The sequence below is a fragment of the Scyliorhinus canicula genome, chromosome 6 (genome assembly GCF_902713615.1).
Source record: "Scyliorhinus canicula chromosome 6, sScyCan1.1, whole genome shotgun sequence".
In the NCBI taxonomy this organism is placed as follows: domain Eukaryota; kingdom Metazoa; phylum Chordata; class Chondrichthyes; order Carcharhiniformes; family Scyliorhinidae; genus Scyliorhinus; species Scyliorhinus canicula.
The window spans coordinates 101,877,952-101,891,867 of record NC_052151.1 but is presented as its reverse complement, the minus strand read 5'-3'; positions in this window follow the sequence as shown (position 1 = coordinate 101,891,867).

Below are 13,916 nucleotides of genomic sequence, written 5' to 3'. Positions count from 1 at the left end.
GTATTTTATAAACTGAAAAGGATTAATAAAATACTTATTTAAACTGAAATGATTATATACTTATACAGGAGCTTTCTCCTGCCTTCAATGTGTGATTCAGTTTGAAAACATCAGATATATCTATGTACAAATGTATGTACATACATGTGTGTACATACCTTCATGTACATACATCCATGGGCATATCACTTTAGTCATTCTTCTATCCAGCTTCTGAATTATCCTTTTGTAATTTATTTTCTTGTGTATTTTACCGCTGTAGGATTTGTGTTATGCAGCAACATTTGAGAAGACCGAAAATGTGTAGGGAGGAATGCAGTGCGAAATGCATCTGCTGAACCTGCATGCTAGTTTCTGTGATTCAAGTAGGACACCCAGATCCCTCTGCATTGAAGCACTCTTAACATTTCTCTCCATTTAGATGATAAGTTGCCATTCCATTTTTCCAACCAAAATGGATAACCTCACCCTAAACCATGTTAAACTCCATTTGTCAAATTTTGGCGAACTCACCCAACCTATCTACATCCATTTGTAAATTTCTTATTTCCTCATTGCAACTTACTGTCCCACCTGTTTTAGTGTCATCTGCAAATTTGGCTATAGTACCTTCTGTCCCTACATCCAAGTTATTCATATATATTGTAATTAGTTGGGGCCTGAGGATCGAACCCTGTGGCACCCCACTAGTTACATCTTGCAAACCAGAAAAAGAAACATTTATCCTGACTCTGCCTTTTGTTGGTTAGCCACACTTCTATCTAAGCTAATAAATCCCCCTACACCCATGTGATCTTACCCTGTGTATTAATCTTTTGATTGCCATCTTTGAAGTGCCGTCTGAAAGTCCGGGGCATGGTGGTACAGTGGTTCGCACTGCTGCCTCACAAGGACCCAGGTGCAATTCCGGCCTTGGGTAGCTGTCTGTGTGGAGTTTGCACTTTCTCCCTGTGTCTGCGTTGGTTTCGTCTGGGTGGTCCGGTTTCCTCCCACAGTCCAAAGGTCGATTAGGCATAATCAATGTGAAATGAAAATCGCTTATTGTCACAAGTAGGCTTCAAATGAAGTTACTGTGAAAAGCTCCTAGTCACCACATTCCGGCGCCTGTTCGGGAAGGCTGTTACAGGAATTGAACCGTGCTGCTGGCCTGCTTTCAAAGCCAGCTATTTAGCCCTGTGCTAAACAGCCCCTAATGTGTGGGATTATGGGGATAAGGAGGGGAATTGGTCCTATGTAGAGTTCCCTTTAGAAGCTTAGCGCATGCAAAGTTAGAGACAGCCTGAGTGAGGCAGACAGAGTGCGGATTGAAAGCTGGTAATTTGGAGCAGTGTGGCGATTCGATGCAGTGGGAGGAGGTGCTTTTTCCCTTTTTGTTTTGCTTTCTTGCTTTGTAACTGTTAATCTGCAGGGAGAAAACCAGAGAGCATCCTGGGAAGATAAGTGATATAAAGACCTACCTCGGGTATCTGCAGCGATAAGTGAAGGTAAGAGTATAATAAATGTTCTTAAATAATTTAATTGGTGATTGAAATGTCAGTCAGTGGAGTTAAGTACTGCACTTGTGAGATGTGGGAGATATATGAGGCTTCCAGCATGTCAGCCGACTACATTTGCAGGAAGTGCACCCAATTGCAGACTGCATGGATGGGTGGAAGCAGAAAGACTAAAACATAGGACATTTGGTGAACAGTGGATATCTCACTTGAATCAGGGTCAAAGGAGGAGAGGGCAATGCGCATGTCAGGTGCAGACTTCAGCCAGCTCCTTTGTGCCGTCTTCATCTTTATGAAAATGGAAAATCCAACCTCGCATATGTAGGTCGTTGTGAAGTGCAATAGCAACAAAATGCTTGTTTTACTTAGCACTGGATACTCCTGGGAGTTGCTACTCCAGAATGCTGACAACCCTCGCGGGCTTTTGGCGTGTTTTTCATGTGGTATCACAGGTCAAAGATTGCAGCGTAGTCTCTTAATTTGGAGTGAACTGAAAGTTACTAATTGACTCTGGAGTCTAAACCTCAAAAGGAGTTTTTCATCCGCCACTTCTTTCAAAATCTGAAACTTCTCTCATTTGTCAGTGCTTCTCTGCATTTAACATACCTTGCTTTGCATTCTTTTTTGCATTTGGACAAATGACAAAATCCATACCTCAAGCAATCATCTTTATACTTCTTTGTTCCTGAGTTAAGTTTCTGGCTCTGTCAAGCCCTGGAATCTCCTGCGCAGCTCTCTCCATCAGATTGTGTCATGATTCCAGTAGGTAAACTGCCTACGAGTCTTGATTGTCTCTGACATTTAAGAAAAAGATCCACCTTTGCAGTCCTCCTGCCAACAGTTGGAAGATCGGAACAGCTCTGCTCCGTTATTTGACACTAAATGATCAACAATGATCATTTAGGAGCAGGCTCAATGGGCTGAATGGTCTCCTCCTGCTCCTATTTTTCTATGTTTCTAAAAGCACGTACATGGAGGGTACTTGGAGTCAAGTGTATGTGCAAGGCACGTGACTTGTTCTTGGTTGTCGCTTCTGACCGGAAGATTGCACACAGTCTAATTTCTTTTAATTTAAAAGGCGACCCTGCCAGACGCAACACCGGAAACATAACCAGCGCCCTGCCCCCGCCAGCGCCCCAACCCCTGCCAGACGCAATCACCTACCTTCCACAAGATTAGACTTCTTCCATCAGATCCCGGGACCATCCAGCCGAGGAAGTGAGGGAAACGCGGTGGTCTGCAGGTGAGACTAAAGCAACATGGTTTCAAGACTCCTGTCCCCAGCATACTCCTGGCAAACATCGAAGCGATAGAAAACAATCGGGATGAACGTAACGCCAGACGTACCTCTCAGAGGGAAGTAAGAGGCTACTGTTTGCTCTGTTTCACATAGACATGGCTCACCCCTGCCTCGCCAGACTATGCCATACAACCTGAAGGCTTCTCAATTCATCAGGCGGACTGCACCGTATCATCAGGCAAAGCGAAAGGTGGAGGGGTTTGCCTCCTCATCAACTCCTCCTGCAGCTTGGATGTGGCGACACTGGCAACCTACTGCTCCCTGGACCTGGAATACCTAACCATGAAGTGCCTCCCATACTACCATCCACGTGAGTTCACTTCAGCCATTATCACAGCGGTCTACATCCCACCTCAGCCAGAAGTGAAGAAGGAGCTGGATGAACTGGCAACTGCTCGGCCCAGGACCGCAAGGAACTTCAGAGAGTCGTGAATACCGCCCAGTCCATCACACGAACCTGCCTCCCATCCATTGATTCCATCTACACCTCCCGCTGCCGGGGGAAAGCAGGCAGCATAATCAAGGATCCCTCCCACCTGGCTTACTCACTTTTCCAACTTCTTCCATCGGGCAGGAGATTCAGAAGTCTGAGAACACGGACGAACAGACTCAAAAACAGCTTCTTCCCCACTGTCACCAGACTCCTAAATGACCCTTTTATGGACTGTCCTCATTAACACTACACCCTGTCTGCTTCATCCGATGCCAATGCTTATGTAGTTACATTGTATATCTTGTGTTGCCCTATTATGTATTCTCATGTATTTTCTTGAATTCTGTTCAATTCCCTTTTCTTCCCATGTACTGAATGATCTGTTGAGCTGCTTGCAGAAAAATACTTTTCACTGTACCTCGGTACACGTGACAATAAACAAATCCAATCCAATCCAATCCACAGTTATAAACAACAATGAAACAGAACACCCAGAGGCCTTGTTCATCGTGGCCGGGAACTTCAAGGCCATCCTCGATAGTGTACTGGCAAAATTCCACCAGCACATCTCCTGTCCCACCAGGGTGGCAACACTCAAGACCACTGCTACTCAAAAATCAAGGGCGTCTACCATTCCATCCCCCGACCACACTTTGGAAAACCAGACCATAAGACGGTGCTCCTTCTCCCTGCATACAAGCAGAAATTCAAGCGGGAGAATCCAGCTAAGAAGGCCGAGCAGTGCTGGTCCGAGGAAACAGAAGAGCTCCGACGTGACTACGTAGCTTGGAGACAGTGGACTGGTCCATAATTAAGAACTCAGCGATTAGCCTACATGATTATGCCACCACCGCCACAGACTTCATCAGCAAATGTGTGGACGACTGCATGCCAAAGAAATCAGTACGTACGTTCCCCAACCGGAAACCATGGCTTAATTGGGAGATTGACTCCCTACTGAAGGACAGGTCTGAGGCATTCAAGTCAGGCGACCCTGACCTATACAAGAAATCCAGGTACGACCTTCGCAAAGCCATCATGGATGCCAAGAGAGAATATCAGACTAAGATGGTCACATACTAGCGTTACAGACTCTCATCGGTTGTGGCAAGCCTAAATAACATAACGGGCTACAAAGCGAAGCCAAACAGTATCTCAGTAGCAGCACACCCTTCCTCGATGAACTCAACGCATTTTATGGTCAGTTCTAGCAGGAAACCATTGATCCACTGTCGAGTGCCCCAGTAACACACCCATACTCACCGTCACAGCTTCCGAAGTCAGATCGGCCTTCCTGAAAGTGAACCCTCGGAAGATGAGGGGTCTGGACAGGATCCATGGTCATGCACTCAGAGCCTGCGCAGACCAGTTGGCAGATGTGTTCACTGACATCTTTAACCTGTCCCTACTCCGCATCTCGACAACAAGGACTCCTACATCAGACTATAAAGGATCCTACCTGGCTGCATCACTGCCTGGAATGGCAACTGCTCAGCCCAAGACAACAAGAAACTTCAGAGTCGTGAACACAGCCCAGTCCATCACACGAACCTGTCTCCCATCCATTGACTCTATCAACACCTCCCGCTGCCTGTCAAAGCGGGCAGCATAATCAAAGACTCCTCCCAGCCGGCTTACTCACTCTTTCAACTTCTTCCATTGGGCAGGAGATACAAAAGTCTGAGAACACACTCGAACACAGACTCAAAAAAAGCTTCTTCCCTGCCTGTTACCAGACTCCTAAACGACCCTCATATGGACTGACCTGATTAATACTACATTCCTGTATGCTTCACCTGCTGCCGGTGTCTATGTATTTACATTGTGGACCTTGTGTTGCCCTTTTATGTATTTTCTTTTTATTTTAATTTATTTTCATGTACTAAATGATCTGTTCGGGCTGCTCGCAGAAAAATACTTTTCACTGTACCTCGGTACACGTGACAATAAACAAATCCATCCATCCAACTGGCTGTCTCACTTTAATATGCAGATTTTCTAAAATGTGATCCTGCCCACAATGAACAGGATTTACATCGCAACTTCACACAAGATCGTATTAGATCTCACGAGGCACTGCGAGCCGGGCTAATCGCAGGAGCGGGGTCTCCCAGCTTCTATCGGTCATGCTGTGCCACGTCGAGTTGCTTTTCAGGCGCAGCATAGTGTAAAGTCGCGCCCAATATCTTGGATTTTGTTGACAATGGATTGTGGCTGAGTGACAAATTAGAAAACACGAGCCTTCACCAATTGACATTTTTGAAAAAAACAAAAACTAGAACCTATAATAAGAAATATATCAATGTCTTCCTTCAAAGTAAATTTGGCTTTATGGTTTTACATTGAGTATTAAGCATAATTCATGAGGAAATTGCTTCACCTCAAATCATTGCCTGTACTTAAAAGCAAGAAATATTATCCCAAATTCTCATAGATATGAAAGAGTAATTCTATGAGCATGCTGCACTTTCAGGAATGGAAATATAACTTAAAATATGTCGACATTGAAGGACAGGACATATGCTTGGAATAGACAAAGCAGTTAGAATTTTCTACCAACAATTTCTAAATTTAGCTATTTGTTTCCTTGCCAATATTTTTAGTAAAATCCCAAGTGCAGACGGAAGCATTTAATCCTACCCATTTTTCATTTGCATTAATATGCGTGTGATGCCATTTTCTCATCAATATGTGATCCTTTACGTGATAACATTCAGGAATACACTGAGCCTCCAAATCCGAGTAAGCCACTTGAGAGATGTTTTAATTTGGAATCACTCTGCTGTAATTCTATCAATATCTTTGAACTAAACACATTGGTTTCTTGCCCTTCATCTGTTCCATCTTCATTCAGCTTACTAAAGATCATGTCAGGTAACCTTTTTTCACTTTTCTCATCCTGAGTTCCTAACTCCTCCACCTCTTGTCTTACCTTATGTGCCTCTGACCTTGTTACAACACGATTAGGAAATATTCTGGGATGGTCTGTTTGCAATTTTCTTAGCTGGATTGTCTACTTGCTGTTCATCCACAGTAGGCAGTCTGTGATCCAGCTATATAATTCCCAAGAATTGAATCCTTGCATTGGGAACTGTTTTTACTACTCCTACAACCACTTCTCCCATATTCAAGCTACTCCTTAAGTTTATTTCACCAATGGAATTTTCCTAATTTCTCAGTGAATACTGCTGACCAGAAACTTGTCCTTGAATATTCCATCTGGACAACAAATATCCTTATCCCATATTAAGGATTCACTTGTTCCCGTGTCTCTTAAAAAGAAAAAAGATGCATATGCGAGGTACAGGCAACTAAAAACAGATAAAGCATTTGAGGAATAAAAGGAAAGTAGAAAAGAGCTCAAGCAGGGACGTAGGAGGGCAAAATGTCCCTGGCAGACAGGATTAAGAAGAATCCCAAGGCATTTTATACGTATATTAGGAACAAGAGGGGAGCGAGAGAAAGAGTTGGTCCACTCAAGGACAAAGGAGGGAAATTATGTGTAGAAGCAGAGAAAGTAGGTGAGGTCCTTAATGAGTATTTTGGATCGTTATTCACAAAGGAGAGGGACACGTTGATTGGTGGTGTCTCAGAGGGATGTGTAAATACTTTAGAACAGGTCGTTATTACGAATGAGAAAGTGTTAGGTGTGTTAAAGAGCACTAAGGTAGACAAATCCCCAGGGAAGATGGCATCTATCCCAGATTACTGAGGGAGACAAGAGAGGAAGTCACTGGCCTTCTAACAGAAATCTTTGTGTCATCATTGGCCACAGGTGGGATCCCAGACAATTGGAGGACAGTCAATGTTGTACCGTTGTTTAAGAAGGGTTGCAAGGATAATCCGGGTAATTATAGGCCAGTGAGCTTTACGTCAGTGATAGTGAAATTGTTGGAAAAGATTCTGAGATAAGGGCCGGGATTGTCCAATCCTGCGGCCAAGATCTGACGCCAGCGTCAAAAGCGACGCGGGCCACTCCGGCGCCAACGGCCCAGGTATTCACCCCTTCCAAGGAGGCTAGTACGGCACTGGAGTGGTCAGTACTGGGACCTCTGCTCTTTGTAATATATATAAATGACTTGGAAGGAAACGAGTCTGATTAGCAAGTTTGCGGATGATACTAAGATTGCAGATGAGGCCCACAACGAAAAATGGGTTTTAAAAAGGTTGTCCCACGCTTGGGAGCAATCCGTCCACAATAAACCCGCGTTTAGGAAACCCGATGAAGAGCAGGCAGATGCAGATATTCACGCAGTAAAAGCGCACCAGAACCCCACATGGGTGAACGAAGGTAGAAACAGCCCCCCACAGAAATGTTTTAACTGTGGACAATTAGGTCACTTTGCACGAGCGTGCAATGCCCCACAAAAGCCACAGAGAGCCCAGCAGACAGGCACTCTAAATAGGAATAGGACAAAGCCTATTCACAGTGTAAGCGCCCGTTCAGACCAGACAGACATGAACGGAACAGACTGACGGTGTTTGGGCTCCCCAACTTGGGTCTGCGACACCCTTTGGGCTAGGTCCGGCCGACCGGTCGTTGCAGTGAAAATACGGGGACAGCCCATTGAACTTCTCTGGGACACAGGAGGGTCCCGCACCACAATGAATTCCTCCACCATGTTCCAAAAAGACACGTGGCCCACTACAGACTCCATCACCCTCAGCGGCTTTACAGGCCACTCACAACAGGGACACATCACAGCCCCTGTACCCATTCAGATAGGCAATATTACTACCAAACACCCCATAGTTTTAGTCGATCTGCCCCACACAGCAGAACACATTTTGGGCATTGATTTCATGAGCTCCCACAACCTGTCATTCAATCCAGTGAACAAATGTGTCTGGAAGATGGCAAAGTCAGCAAGTGCCCCCGTAACGTTCACAGTAGGTGAGTATGCTAATATGATTAGCGCAGTCGGTGATTTCTGGTTTGACCCGACCACAATTAGCACAGACAAACAGGTTAGGGCAGTTCTGCAGAAAAATAGGGAAGCATTTGCAAGTCATAAACATGACTGTGGCAGGATGGCTGGCTCAGTTCATATTACAGGACCTGACCCTAGACCCCAAAAGCAATATGGATTTCCCCAAGAGGCAGAGGGAGAAATCTCAAAAGTTATTGATAGTTTATTAGAACAGGGCGTACTAAGATCAGTAGCCTCTACTAATAATGCCCCGATGTGGCCAGTGAGAAAAACCGTCGGATCATGGCGACTGACCATCGATTACCGGGAACTCAACAAAATCACCCCAGCAGCAGCCCCCACTGTAGCCACAAGTCCCGAGACCATGCTCAAACAGGGACTCAACTCACGATATTTTACGGTTTTGGACATCAGTAACGGATTCTGGCCCATTCCATTGGCAAAAGCATGCCAGTACAAATTTGCCTTCACATTTAAAGGTCAGCAGTACAGGTGGATATGATTCCACAACTCCCCCTCCATTTTCCACCGACAGCTAGCAAATGGTTTATCTAAATTTTCTCGCCCCGAATGTCTGGTCCAGATCGAGCATAAAAGGATTGACACGATTGTCAAATTGCCCCTTCCCCAGAATGTATCGGCCCTCAAGTCATTTTTAGGACTGGTTGGCTACTGCCGAAACCACATAGACGGTTTCGCCACCAAAGCAGCACCCCTCCCAGATCTCCTAAAGAAAGGAGCCCCTTGGGAATGGCTTCCGCAGCATACAGATGCTGTGGATGCTTTGATAAGAGCCCTCATCGCAGCCCCCGCACTACAGGTTCCAGACCGGCTTTTCCCCTACGCTATAGAGGTAGCTAGCACAGATCACACCCTTTCGGCCGTGCTCCTCCAGGAATGGCACGAACAGTTAAGACCCGTGGCTTACGCCTCCAGAGTTTTAGATCCTGTGGAGCAGGGATTTTCGGCCTGTGAAAGGCACCTGCTCGCAGTTTTCTGGGCAGTTCAATATTTCTCATATATCACCGGACTAAACCCCATCACAATCCTCACGGAACACACCCCCACCCAACTTTTACTAGACGGACGACTAAAGGACGGAACAGTAAGCCAGATCAGAGCAGCCAGATGGACCCTTCTTTTGCAGGGACAGGACATCACTGTTAAAAGAACTAAGACCCACACTTTCCTAGCCCAGTACCCAGGCACCCCCCCATGAATGTGAAATCATCTCACCGCACCACAACACAGGCCCCTTCATCGCGAAAACACCCCCCAAAAAGAAAGGTAGTTCACCCCAGAGCCCCCAGAACACAGACATGTGCGCACCCTTGAGAATATATGTGGATGGTTCTTCCACTATATTAGATGGGAAACGCATTTCAGGATGCGGCATTTATGTGGAGGACCCGCAGGGACGCACCCTAGAGATTTCATTAAAGCTACCAGGACATTTAGGCTCGCAGGCAGCAGAATTGGCAGCCATTGCATACATCGTAGATCACCCAGATTCGTTCCCTAGCCCAGCAGACATATACTCGGACAGCCTCTATGTCTGCAACAGTCTTACAGAATTCCTACCCCTGTGGAAAGCAAGAGGATTTGTTTCCTCAGACGGGAAACCCCTCCCTTCAGCCCCATTACTCCACCACATTTTAGACAAAGCAAAGGACAGGGCATTTGGAATTATAAAAGTTCGAAGTCACCACTGTTCTTCCCCACCTGGAAATGTAAAAGCTGACGCACTAGCTAAAGCAGGCTCCAGGCATGGTTATTTTTGGAACCCCCCCCCCCCCCCCCCCCCCCGAAAGCGCCCCAGTACACGCAGTACAGGTTTCACAGACCAATATCGAAGATTTAGTGCAGGCCCAGAAGCAAGATGGAAATCTCAGGGAGATTTTAAAAAGGAAAAAAAAAGATTTTAAAAGCCCCGTACGATAGGTTTAGAAATTCTCTGACCACACATGACGGTGTGATCCTAAAAGTCACTCTTTATGTGGTTCCTGAACAGGACAGGAATCAGCTTATTTGTTTGTTCCATGATAGTCATGGGCATCAGGGAATTGATCCCACTACAGCCCACCTCAGGCAGCTCTGTTGGTGGCCAAATTTAAAGGAAGACATCGCCCACTATGTTGAGAATTGCCTTATCTATGCCCAAAACAATCCGGACAGATACGCGAAAAAAGCTCAACTCAGCCACACCCGCCCCGTTTATGGACCCTGGACTAACCTCCAGATTGATTTTATAGGACCCCTGCCCCCTTGCAGGAATGGTTACAAGTATGTGTTGGTGGTTATCGACACATTTACGAAATGGGTAGAGGCATTCCCATCAAGGACAAATACGGCAAAGACTACAGCTAAGATTTTAACCCACTACATCTTTACGAGATGGGGACTACCCCGCAGCATTGAATCCAACCAAGGTTCCCATTTTACGGGACGCGTAATGAAGAATGCCCTCACTATATTTGGCATTACCCAAAAATTCCATATCACATACCACCCCCAGTCAAGTGGTATTGTGGAACGAATGAATCGGACCCGAAAAGCAACCCTCAGAAAAATGGTCCAACAAAACACCACTTGGGATTCAGTCCTCCCTTTTGCATTGATGTTTTTGCGTAACACTGTATCCACGTCCACAGGATACACCCCACACACTCTCATGACCGGACACCCCATGAAAGGCACAGAATTTTTATTAGGACTTGACTTCACCAGCCCCGAAGTGACGGCCCTCACCCACGAGAACGCAGTGAAACAATTGGTGGAAAATGTTAAAACGGCTCAGCTAGCAGCCGCAGTAAAATTGGGCACCAGGAAGCAACAGAGCAAGGCCTGTTTCGACAAGACAGTGCATGCGACTGAGTTTGATGTAGGACAGCAGGTCATGCTCTCCATTTACAACTCCAGCACATTCCTGTCACCTAAGTATTCGGATCCGTACTCCATTGCAGACCAAGTAAGCCCCTCTGTTTATAAAATAAAGTACCCCAATGGAAAGACTGCGTGGTTTCATATTAACCAGCTCAAGGCATATGGCTCGCAGTCTAACCACGCACACCACGTCATGCTCGACGCAGCAGAACACCACGCCCCGCACACAGGAAACGTATTCCTACCTTTCCCCAGCACGACCAAACCATCCACGGACTCGACCTCGACTCCGCCCCGGAACGCCCACAGACAGCAGCAGCAGAGACAGCGACAGACTTCAGCCACAGCACACCTCCCTTCTATCCCCATGCAACAGGCCCCACTTCCAGCGACTCTGACCACAACTCAAGTGATCCCTTCCTGATCACATTCCTTAACAACCCTCACCCACGATCTCCGCCCTACGATGACGACCCCGACTCCATTTCCACAGAACTAGACACGACCATTTGGCACCGTGACAATTCGTACAGGCTCATCCGGAACGACGAGATGAACCCTAAGTCACACAATGCAGCTTTGGCAACCCTTCTCCATTCAAGAGTATGGCATCCGGGAGAAGATGATGACGTTGAGTCTGACTCCCAAAATGAGAATCCCTTTGCGACCCTGTTCGCAACAGATAACTGAGGTGTCCAGATGATGTTTTAAAAGGAACCGCTTGAGAGAGAAACGGTGTCCTTTCTGATGGAACCTGCACGATGTTCGTTGCATATTTGTGTAATGTTTGTTTGACTTTAAACAGCCTTCCACAGCCCCACGCCAAGTTTGTCCGCAGATACCTATGAGAACTTACCGGCATGCTTATCAGCTGAAACCGCTGAGAACTTGCCCGACCCCTGTTCATAACTGCTCTTCTGGTTCGACGGTAGAACCATTACTGCAAACCCCCCACGATGGCATTCTTGCCTGTTCTTGTCAGTTACTCAGGCAGTGGAGAAACGGCAGTGGTCCCCACCCTGTCTGAGGACCCCCCCTCTGGTCAGCTAAGCTCAGGTAGAGCACAGCCCGCCCTACCGGGGATTCCATCCAAATCTTACACGTCGCGGCCCATACGCACCTCATTTCGGCACTCTTGGTTCAAAAGTTTTGTTTTTCGGTTGCCACCCCTCCTGCTATTTACATCCTCAAACATTTGGATGGTAAATCGCACAGCCTGCGAGATGGCTCGCACTGGTTCAGTATTTTTGAGTATGTCTGGTCCTGAAATTCATTTTTTTTTTAAATGAGGGAGTCACAGATGGTGACCAATTATAAAGGGAAATTGGCACTACAGGACAGACATGCTAACGTACAAGATAATAACAGAAATTATGCTTGTATCCACAAAAAATTCCAGAAGCTCCAGGAAGAGAAAAGAGAAAGATGAAGACGTCCTCCATTTTTCTTTGTTGCACATTTTACATGAGGTTGCGCACAAACACGAACCCCGACCCCCCCCCCCCCCCCCCCCCCCCCCCCCGGCCGTCAATGATTCACTCTCCCATAGCACCCAGAGACAAGTAACTACACACCAATATGGCGTGATAGGTTTATAACATGGTACTCCCCTACATACGTAGTTGAATCACTTCTGGCATTGGCGATACTCTGCAGCATTGTGCAGACTATCCGCATGAGGAAATGGCGAAGGAGAGCCTACCGCTCTCGCACCCCGGTATATAAGATAAGATCCCCTATTTTCGGTTTTCACCAGGCCCCCGAACCCCTTGATCTACAATAAAGAACATTCGTTTTGCGTGATTTGTAAATAAAGAAATGTGTTCCGTTTGCGACTAAGATTGTAAAACCCTGTGCTTGACCGCCAAGCCAGAGGAAAATGTGAATGCTGCTATTATTTTTGTATTATTAGGAAGTTAATATAATTGGATGTTTAAGTGAGTGTAGTTTATGGAGGATAGTTAGAGGTTCCATTTTTCTTGTGTTGTAATGCATGTCCCTTTTATGACATAGCGCCACTTAGAATTGTTAGTTAAAATTTTTATTGCATAGTTATGGTCAGTGTAGAGGCCAAGGAAAAGTGTTCGCTGGGTCAGGGAGTGAAGACAACGCAGTAATGTGATCCTTCACGCTTCGCGTTAGGGATCACGAGGGAGTGTAGCCACCTGGGTTGGCCACTTCCCGATTCCAAAATGGAGGTCTGCTAAGAATGCAGGGAAATTCAGCCAGATACAGGGAAACAAGCAGGTACAAGGTTTCCTGTGTATTAGGACTTGCAGAAACCCAGACAGAACTGAAGCCAGCAACTATCTGCATATTAATGAGCGATCCCCGGGAACAATTGGAAATATTAAGAGTAATCGAGACCAAACCAGACTCCCCGGTGCCAGTGGGAGCCAAGACAAAGGAAGGCCAACGGACACCTAGGAACCGTCCAGCAATCAGCTCCAGTATTGGAGAAATCGATTCAATTGATTGGAACTTAGTCCAATCAATTAGAACCAAGTCCGGGGTCCGCCCAAAAGGGTGCAAAAGCCCTGGGGGCTATAAAATAGAGCCATCAAGTTCAATTCGTCCTTTTTGGCACGGTCTCTCAGCAGCTCGAAACAACTCTTGACCGTGACTGTCAACAAGGAGAGACCTGCCTAGCAGCTGCACCAACCAAGTAAGTCTCCAGTCAACGCACGCTACGAGATAGGCGCTCCTAGCTACTCTTCCATACCAGCTTGAAGCCTGCAGATTCAGAATCGAACGAAAGGCCTTTGTTCCCCTGACCTGGTGGGCCATTTCCAAAGCTAAGTATAGGCCTTTTAGTGTTAGAGATAGTCTAGTAAGTAGAGTTTTATGCATGAGTAGTGATTGACTGTGTATATAAA